This window comes from Elephantulus edwardii, unplaced genomic scaffold, assembly GCF_000299155.1.
Source record: "Elephantulus edwardii isolate Elephantulus edwardi_28Jun2011 unplaced genomic scaffold, EleEdw1.0 scaffold00545, whole genome shotgun sequence".
NCBI lineage: Eukaryota > Metazoa > Chordata > Mammalia > Macroscelidea > Macroscelididae > Elephantulus > Elephantulus edwardii.
This window is the reverse complement of record NW_006400295.1, coordinates 87,993-95,890: the sequence shown is the minus strand read 5'-3', so window position 1 is coordinate 95,890 and position 7,898 is coordinate 87,993. Positions and strand designations below refer to the sequence as shown.

At 44.6% G+C, this 7,898-nt stretch overlaps 1 pseudogene; it reads right to left on the bottom strand.

The window, feature by feature from the left end:
• Positions 1-2,775: 2,775 nt before the first annotated feature.
• LOC102845168 overlaps positions 2,776-7,898 on the bottom strand; it is a 16,148-nt pseudogene continuing 11,025 nt past the window's right edge.

Genomic DNA, 7,898 nt, shown 5'->3' with positions numbered 1-7,898 from the left:
TTTTTTGACTTTTCACTTCTAGCAAAGTAGATCATGTCATTCTTCTGGTAGTTATGGTATTGGGTATTCTTTGCAACATCACGATTTAAAGGTATCAGTTTTTCTTTGATTTTTTATTTTTTTAAATTTTTAATTTAATTTTTATTTTTAATTTTTATTTATTTTATTTTTTTATTTATTGTTCAAATTTCACATGCATGTGAGGTGATTGTCAGTACCATGGCATAGGTCAGGAACATCTTAGTCCTCGAAGGGACATCTTTGCCCTTTAAAGAGGTGCTTTTCAGCAGATTTGTCTACTGTTACCAATCCCCAGAGTTACTCCACTAGCTGGGGCACTCCCCCATCAGTTAGAATCTCTCTCTTTCACCCATGCTCCCAGGTGGGCTTTCAGTCTACCTCCCTTCACTTTAAATTCAACAACTGTAGCCCTAGCTACATGCCAAACAAGGTGTCCAGCTCCCCAAATCACAGAGCTAGTGGGCCAGTGCTGGTGCCACTTGTCACCTTCCCTCCCGCCTCTCCCTCCTGCCTCTCCCTCCCGCCTCTCTTCACTGGCATCTCCAGGATGATTCTCTGAGGAATACACTGTTCAGTATGACTGTTGTGGCTGAGACTCCATATGACAGAGTAGAACTGCCCCGTAGATGTTTTTGTTTATGTTCACTTTTTTATTGTGATTTAAGTGAAAGTTTAGAAAATTGGTCTTCCATTCATTAATTCAATATGTGGCATTGATTACAATCCTTACAATATGCTTTCCTAGCCCTTCCGGACTTCTCAGCTTCCTCCTGGGAAGGTGCTGCCCTTTTGCGTTGGTGTGGTCAGTTGTTCTAAGGAGTGTGCTCCTCTCTGGTGTTCTTGATTGCCTCACAGGGCTATCTTGTTTGGCTGGTGGTTGAGTCACAGGGCTAACCTCTGTTCCAGCCTCTGTGACTAAGGGTTGTAATCTTGGGGAGCCAACAGTTTCTGTCAGATCATGAAGGTTAGGTTTTTTTGTTGTGTTCCTTCCCCTCCCCCCTTTTCCCTTTCTTTTATAGTTCTTTTGTACATTTTTCTCTAACTCTGTCAGAGACCTTCGACTATGTGTGACATTTTCAGAACAGTCAACAATGGTAGCCAGGTGTCATATAGTTCTCCTGGTCGTAGGGCTTGAGAGAAGAGGTTGCGAGCCGTGGAAAGGGGTGTATGTGTGTGGTGGTGGTGGGGAAGTCTGTAATACTGCCTTTTCCTACATAAGTGTGACACTTCCTCTGGAGCCCCTAAGGAACCATGCAAGAGTAAGGTTTAATGGAATTAAAGAGCAGGGTTCAAGGAAACAAACTTTTGTGAGGCTGAAAATGAATATCTGTGTTTTTTCGGGCCACAGAGCTGTTCTCCCTCTCTTTCTCAGAATAGCTACAGAATGGATTAAATAACAGGAAGCAGCAGCTTGTAACTCTGTTTATCTCTGTTAGGGACACAAAACTATTCCTCCTCCCTTTCCCAGGAGTCTACAACCCCTGACCTGCAACAAGCAGCTGCCTACAACCCCCCCCCCCCCCCCCACCAACTCCACTATGCAGCCTTCGTTCTGGCAGCATGTCATCACAATAATAACTAATCACACACCCCGCCCAATTTCTTTGTAGCATAATATAAACCCCAACTAGGTGGATGCTGGTCTCTACTTTGGATTCAGCTCAGCAGTTTCTCCTCAATAAACTTCCTTTCTTGGCCTGAACTGACCTCTGTCCTTCCACATTGACCTTACAAGATCCTTGCTTCCAACTTATTTTACCTTGCCAAATCACTCCTAGACCTGCTGGGGTGACCTTGGTGGCTTGGAGCTTTGACACTATGCTCCCTTTATTTGCCAGAACTGTAAAGACCTCTGTGTTCCATTCAGGATGCAGAGCCTTGAGGGGACCTGCTTTTTCCTGGGGACCAGCCTCCATCAGTAATCTTCAGTACTTATTTAAAAATCTTGTTCCCACTGACTGAGAACTGCCTCACAGCAGACCCTCTAGTGGGTTTTCGGAGGCTGTAAATCATATGGGAGGAGACTGCCCATCTTTCAACTGCAGAGCAGCTGATGAATTTGAATCATCTGCTTTTGGGGTTGACAGCACAAATCCGGCACATGTCACACCTGTGTCATCTCCACACGTGAGTCCATCGTCACCCATGATAGCACGTGTCACATGTCACGGCCTCTGTTACAGGTTCAAAGGGTGACTAAGTGCTAGAATCTAGGAGATCCACCAGCTTCTGTCAGATCATTAAGATTAGCTTTCAAAGTTGTATTTCCCCCCCCCTCCTTTTTTTTCCTTTTTAGTTCTTTTTCACCTTTTTCTCTAACTCTGTCAAGGACTTTCTACTGTGTGTGATATTTTCAGAGCAGTCAACAATGGTGGCCATGCATCGTATAGTTTTTCTGGTCTTAGGGCTTGAGAGAAGAGGTTATGAGCAGTGGAAGAAGGTGTGTGTGTGTGTGGGGGGGAGGTGGGGGAAGTGACGCCTGGGCTGGAGCTCAGCTGGGCAATCGTTTCCATAGACAACTGTCACTAAACCAGATGAAAGGTGGCAGAGGCTCCACATAAGGGCTCAGATACAAGTGTCTGCTTACTCAAAGTTAATTTTCTAAAATAGCTGCAGTCTTTTCAAAACACAAGGCACTAACAGGGGCAGACCTTCCAGCCTGAAGGATTGTCTGAGAAAAGTGGCTGCCCAGAGTCTCTGGATCTCTCCATGGGCGGTTTCTGTGGCCACGTCTAGGCCACATCATCCAGATAATTAGCCATGTTGCTGAGCTGGGAGAGGCAGGTCCTGGGTGAGGTCGTCAAGCTGGTCACTGGTGCTGATATTGCCCACTTCCACGGAAAGGCAGTCTTTGGTCTTCTCGCCAATACTCATCATGCTTTTGGCTGAGCAATGGCTGGTACCATTGAAGTCATCGATGTAGCCAAGACAGCTAGACCAAGTGAGCCTACGAGGGAGTTGAGCCCACTCTCGAAGGGGAATGCATCTGAGAGGGGCACCAGGCTGCCTCCCTGCTTACCAGATTCTCCTCTCCAGCCCCTTGTCTGGTTTGAGCATCAGATCATTGAACGAGCCCCACCCACGTCAGCTTCATGGAAACAAAGACCAGCTTTGTCTTGGACGTCTAATGACTTGGTGCTTAAGAGAGATGCAGGTTTTGTCTCATGGGCCAGCGAGTGGTGGCTACCCCTGCTCTTCGGATCTGAGAAGATGCTGTGTTGCTCTGGCTGTCCTCTCTGGCCTGCTTACTCGGGATAGCACGTGAACTTTCTTTCCAACAGAGATTTGGGTGGAGCTCTCGGGACCTTGCCTGCTGGCTACTCATTTTCCTGCTGGCATCACCCATCGCCTCTAGCTGTGGAGGCCCACCTGATTTCCTGTGGCTAAGTTCTCTCCACCTTCCAGACCTTGACATGTGCTAGTCTCTGGTTGAAAGTGGTCAAGATGAAGTCTAGGTTGAATAACAGAAGAAATTCTGCAATCAGAGTGGCCATAAGCTGACCATCATTGGTGTTTAAAATTTCCTTCAGGCTCTCTTTGGCTAAAGGTGTTTTGTTTGCAGTTCTAGTGCCCAAAACACAGCTGCTCAGAGTTTGCTTTGATGCGGTTCAGGACCAGGTTCCTCTCCAGCAATTGCCCTAGCAGGTCACACAGCTCCGTGTCCTCTTCAGCCACCATAGCAGTCGCTGTGGCCACCGTCTTCTCCAAACCTAGCTGTGCTAACGGCTGACAGCCCTCAGAAGGCACAGTTATTAATGAATTTTGGGTGCATGTACTATCAACTTTAGACTGCAAAAGTTGTTGATTGTTAATGTTGAATACTATTAAGGTGGCTGACCCTCTATCAGGTTTTCAGCAGAGCAGCTGGCGATTTTGAACTGCATACCTTCAGGTTGGTAGAGCAGCTCCTCACCACTAGACTATCAGAGTTTCCTGCAAAAGTTGGTAGAAATCTTCAATTTCTTCATCTTTGGATTTAGTGGTTGATGTGTATATTTGAATAATAGTTGTATTAACAGATAGTCCTTGTATGTTGTATATAGAGTGTCCTATCACTCACAGCATTGTACTTCTAGTTGATCTTGAAATGCTCTTATTGATAAATATGACATAATTCCTCTTTAATTTGAGGATCTACTATGATTAGTATATCATATGATTATCTGATTAAAATGATCAGTATTAATCCATTTAAACTCATTAATTAATGCCTGGAATGTCAATCTTTATGGTTCCATTTAAATTTTGACCCCTTCTCATTTTCCTAGATGCATATTTTATTTTGAACACTCAATTTTCCACTTATTAATGCAGGTTTTCAACTTTTTCTCCCCCTTTGGAGTCTAGTGAAATGTGGAAAGTGCTGGAGTTAGGAAGCCAAAAGTGAAGAACTTCTCAAGCTAAAAGAACTGAAGCACAAATTCAAGTCTTGAGTTACAACACTGAAGGATTCTATGGGCAAGATAGTGAATGTTGCCTGAAGCGTCAAAAAGAAGGAATACACAGAGTCACTACACCAGAAAGAATGGGTAGATACTGAATAATTTCATGAAGTAGCAGATGATTAAGAACTAGTAGTACTGAAAGAAGAAATCCAAGTTTCACTGAAGACATTGGGGGGAAAAAATAAGGTCCTGGGAATTGATGAATACCAATAGAGATATTTCAGGAAATAGATGCAGCCCTGGATGGGCTTACCAATCTCTGCTAAAAAATTTGGGAAACAGATAAGCAACCAACCTACTAGAAGAGATCCATATTTGTTCCTACTAGAAAAAAAATAATCCAGAAGTTGTTGTTATGTGCCGTCGCGTCGCCTGTGACTGATAGTGACCCTATGTACAACAGCCCTAAACCCTGCTCTATCCTGTGCCAATCTTACTGTCTCTGACACACCTGCCCCCATTACCCCAGTCACTGAATGAATCCATCTTATTGAGGGTCTTCCTTTCTTACACTGTCCCTCCATCCTCCCAAGCATGATGTCCTTCACTGGTCTCTCCTTACAACATGTCCAAAGTATGTCAGACAAAACCTCAGAATCCTTGCCTCAAAGGAGCAGCCTGGCTTCCACGTCTGTAGGGCAAACCTGTTTATTTTCTTAGCAGTCCATGGTATGTTCAATACTCTTCTCCAGCACCAAAGCTCAAAGACATCAATTCTCCTTCTATCATCCCTAGTCATTGTCCAGCTTTCTGATGCATAGCAAGTAGTTGCAAAGATCGTATCAGGTGCACCTTAGTCTACAGACTGACATTGTTGCTCTTCAGTACTTTGGAGAAGTCTCTGACAGTAGACTTTCCCAGTGCAATTCATCTTTTAATTTCCTGGCTGCTGGTAACAACAGTGTTGATTGTGGAACCACGCAAACTAAAGCTGTTAACAATTTTAATCTCTTCACCATCTATCATGTTGCTGCCTATCAGCCCAGTGGTGAGAATCTTTGTTTTCTTAATGTTGAGTTTCAGACCATATTGAAGGCTGCAGTCCTTGACCTTCCGCAGCAAGCACTTCATATCCTCCTCAATTTCAGCAAGCAGGATTGTGTCATCTGCATAAAGCAGATTGTTGATGAGTCTTCCTCTAATCCTGATACCTCATTTCTCTTCATAGAGCCCAGCCTCTCAGATAATCTGTTCCACGTATAGATTGAAAAAGTATGGAGAAGGACACATCCCTGGCATACACCCTTCCCAGTTTTGAACCATGCAGTGTTTCCTTGTTTGTTCTGACCACTGCCTTCTGGTCCAAGTGTAGGTTTTGCATAAGCATGATTGTGATAACAGTGTGCTGTCAATGGAAGAGAAGAGGCCCTAAGCCACAAGATGTTAATCCTGGAGCAGAAATTAAAGGGAAAGGACTTTTCCTCAGAACCATCTGAGATAGGAAGCCTTCTCTAATATTAGTACCTGGTATTTGGACTTAGAGACTCTTAAACTCAAGAGATACTGGCCGCAGTATAAGAAACTGGCAGGAGCGTGAGACATTAGGATCACAGAAGCCCAAAACGCTTGAGATATAAGCTATCATTTCAAGGACTGGATAGCAGAAGACAGATGTTGAGTGGAGTGGGTGAGAGTAGAAGGGAATGCTGGTGGAGCAGGGAAATGGGTAGGTCAAGACACATGTGTCAAGGGTGGGGACAACACTGAATCTATTGGTTATTTCTATAATCGGGGAAATATCTTTCATTTGCTCTTTTCCATAAAATGTTTGTCTGTCAGATACTGTTCTATATCTGAGCATTCAGATTTAAACAGGCTAGGAAGAAGGACTGACCATACACTTCCGAAATAGATCCAGGAGAGTGTGAAAATTATTGAACAATATACAAAGATGAGCTTATTTAAATGTTGGAGAAAAAAAAAACCCAACACGGTTGAAATAGTACATAGGCAGAGGCAGGAAATTGCCAAAATTCATGGCAATTAAAAAGAGGCTGCAGAGGGAGGACTATCATTGCTAATGCCAGATGGATCCTGGCTGAAAACAGAGACCAACAGAAAGCAGTTTACTTATGTTTCATTGACTATGCAAAGGCAATTTGATTTTGTGGATCATAACAAAGTGTGGCTAATGTTAGTAATTAAGAACACTTAATTATGCTCATGTGAAACCTATACATAGACCAACAAGCAGTTTCTCAAACAGAACAAGGGAACATTTGTGGCTTAAAACCAGAAAAGCTTGTATCAGGGTTGTAGCCTTTCTCCACGTCCATTCAATCTATATGCTGAGCTGATCATTTGAGAAGCCATACTCTATGAAGAAGAATGAGGGAGAGAACAGTTTATAAGTGATAGATGATTGGACCTGTACGAATCTTTCAGCTGTTACAGGTAGCATTTGATTACCTCAGGGAGCTGCCCAGGTGCTATGAAAAGGCAATGAGGTGACCAGCATCTCCAGGTGGCCACTGTCCTCTTCAAGCACCTCCTGCAGCATGCCCTGTCTCCTCATAGCACCCTGGGCCATGTGGCAGGTAGCCTGGCCATTGAACAGCAGCAGTGTGTATGAGCACTTGTCAGCCAGCTCTTGGAAGGTATAGTATATGTCCTGCAGCTTGTAATCACCCACAGCCAGATTGACCTAGGTGGTGGCCAGCAGAGTGAGGGTGGCATCCTGGTCCTGGTCCTGCAACTTCTTCAGCTCTTTCTTGGCGAGGTCCAGGAGGTCCAGCTTCAGTAGGATCTGTACCACCATGGCTGAGCACTCGAGGCTGTCACCGTGGTGCAGGGCCTGGGGCGTGTGGTTCCGGGTTCTTATTATTCAGGTAGATGGAGGTAACCATCAACAGGGAGGTGGTGCTGGTCACATTCATGTTGCAGATCATCTCCTGGTCTGGGTGTGCCACAACTGTGTCCCTCTGGTCCTACCTGGCAAGGTACTCAGTGAGCATGTGCAGAGCCTTCAGCTCTGGGACTGAGGAGGACTTGATTTCATGCAGCACCACACCATCTTTCCTCAATGCATGGTATGCTCCATACAGGAAGATGTCCTGCTCCATATCCCTCTCTGGACTCAAAGGCTTCACTCGCTGCAACTCGTTGATATACTGCTGATAGCTGCTGATGTATAAGGCATCTTTCAAGTCAAACAGCTTGTCCAGCTCCTCAGAGCCACAGATGGCCGGGACAAGAGCTGGTGGAGCCTTGATGCTGTCATCTCAGCCACTTCTTTTTCAGGGGGGTCAACTTCTGATTTCTTGACTGTTACTACCATAGGTATTGATTGTGGATCTAAGTGAAATGAAATACTTGACAATTTCAAACTTTTCTCCATCACCTATAAGGATGCTGCCCACTGATCCAGTGGTGAGGATTTTTGTTTTCTTGATGTTGAGATGTACTCCATATTGAAAGCTCTAGTCTTTGATC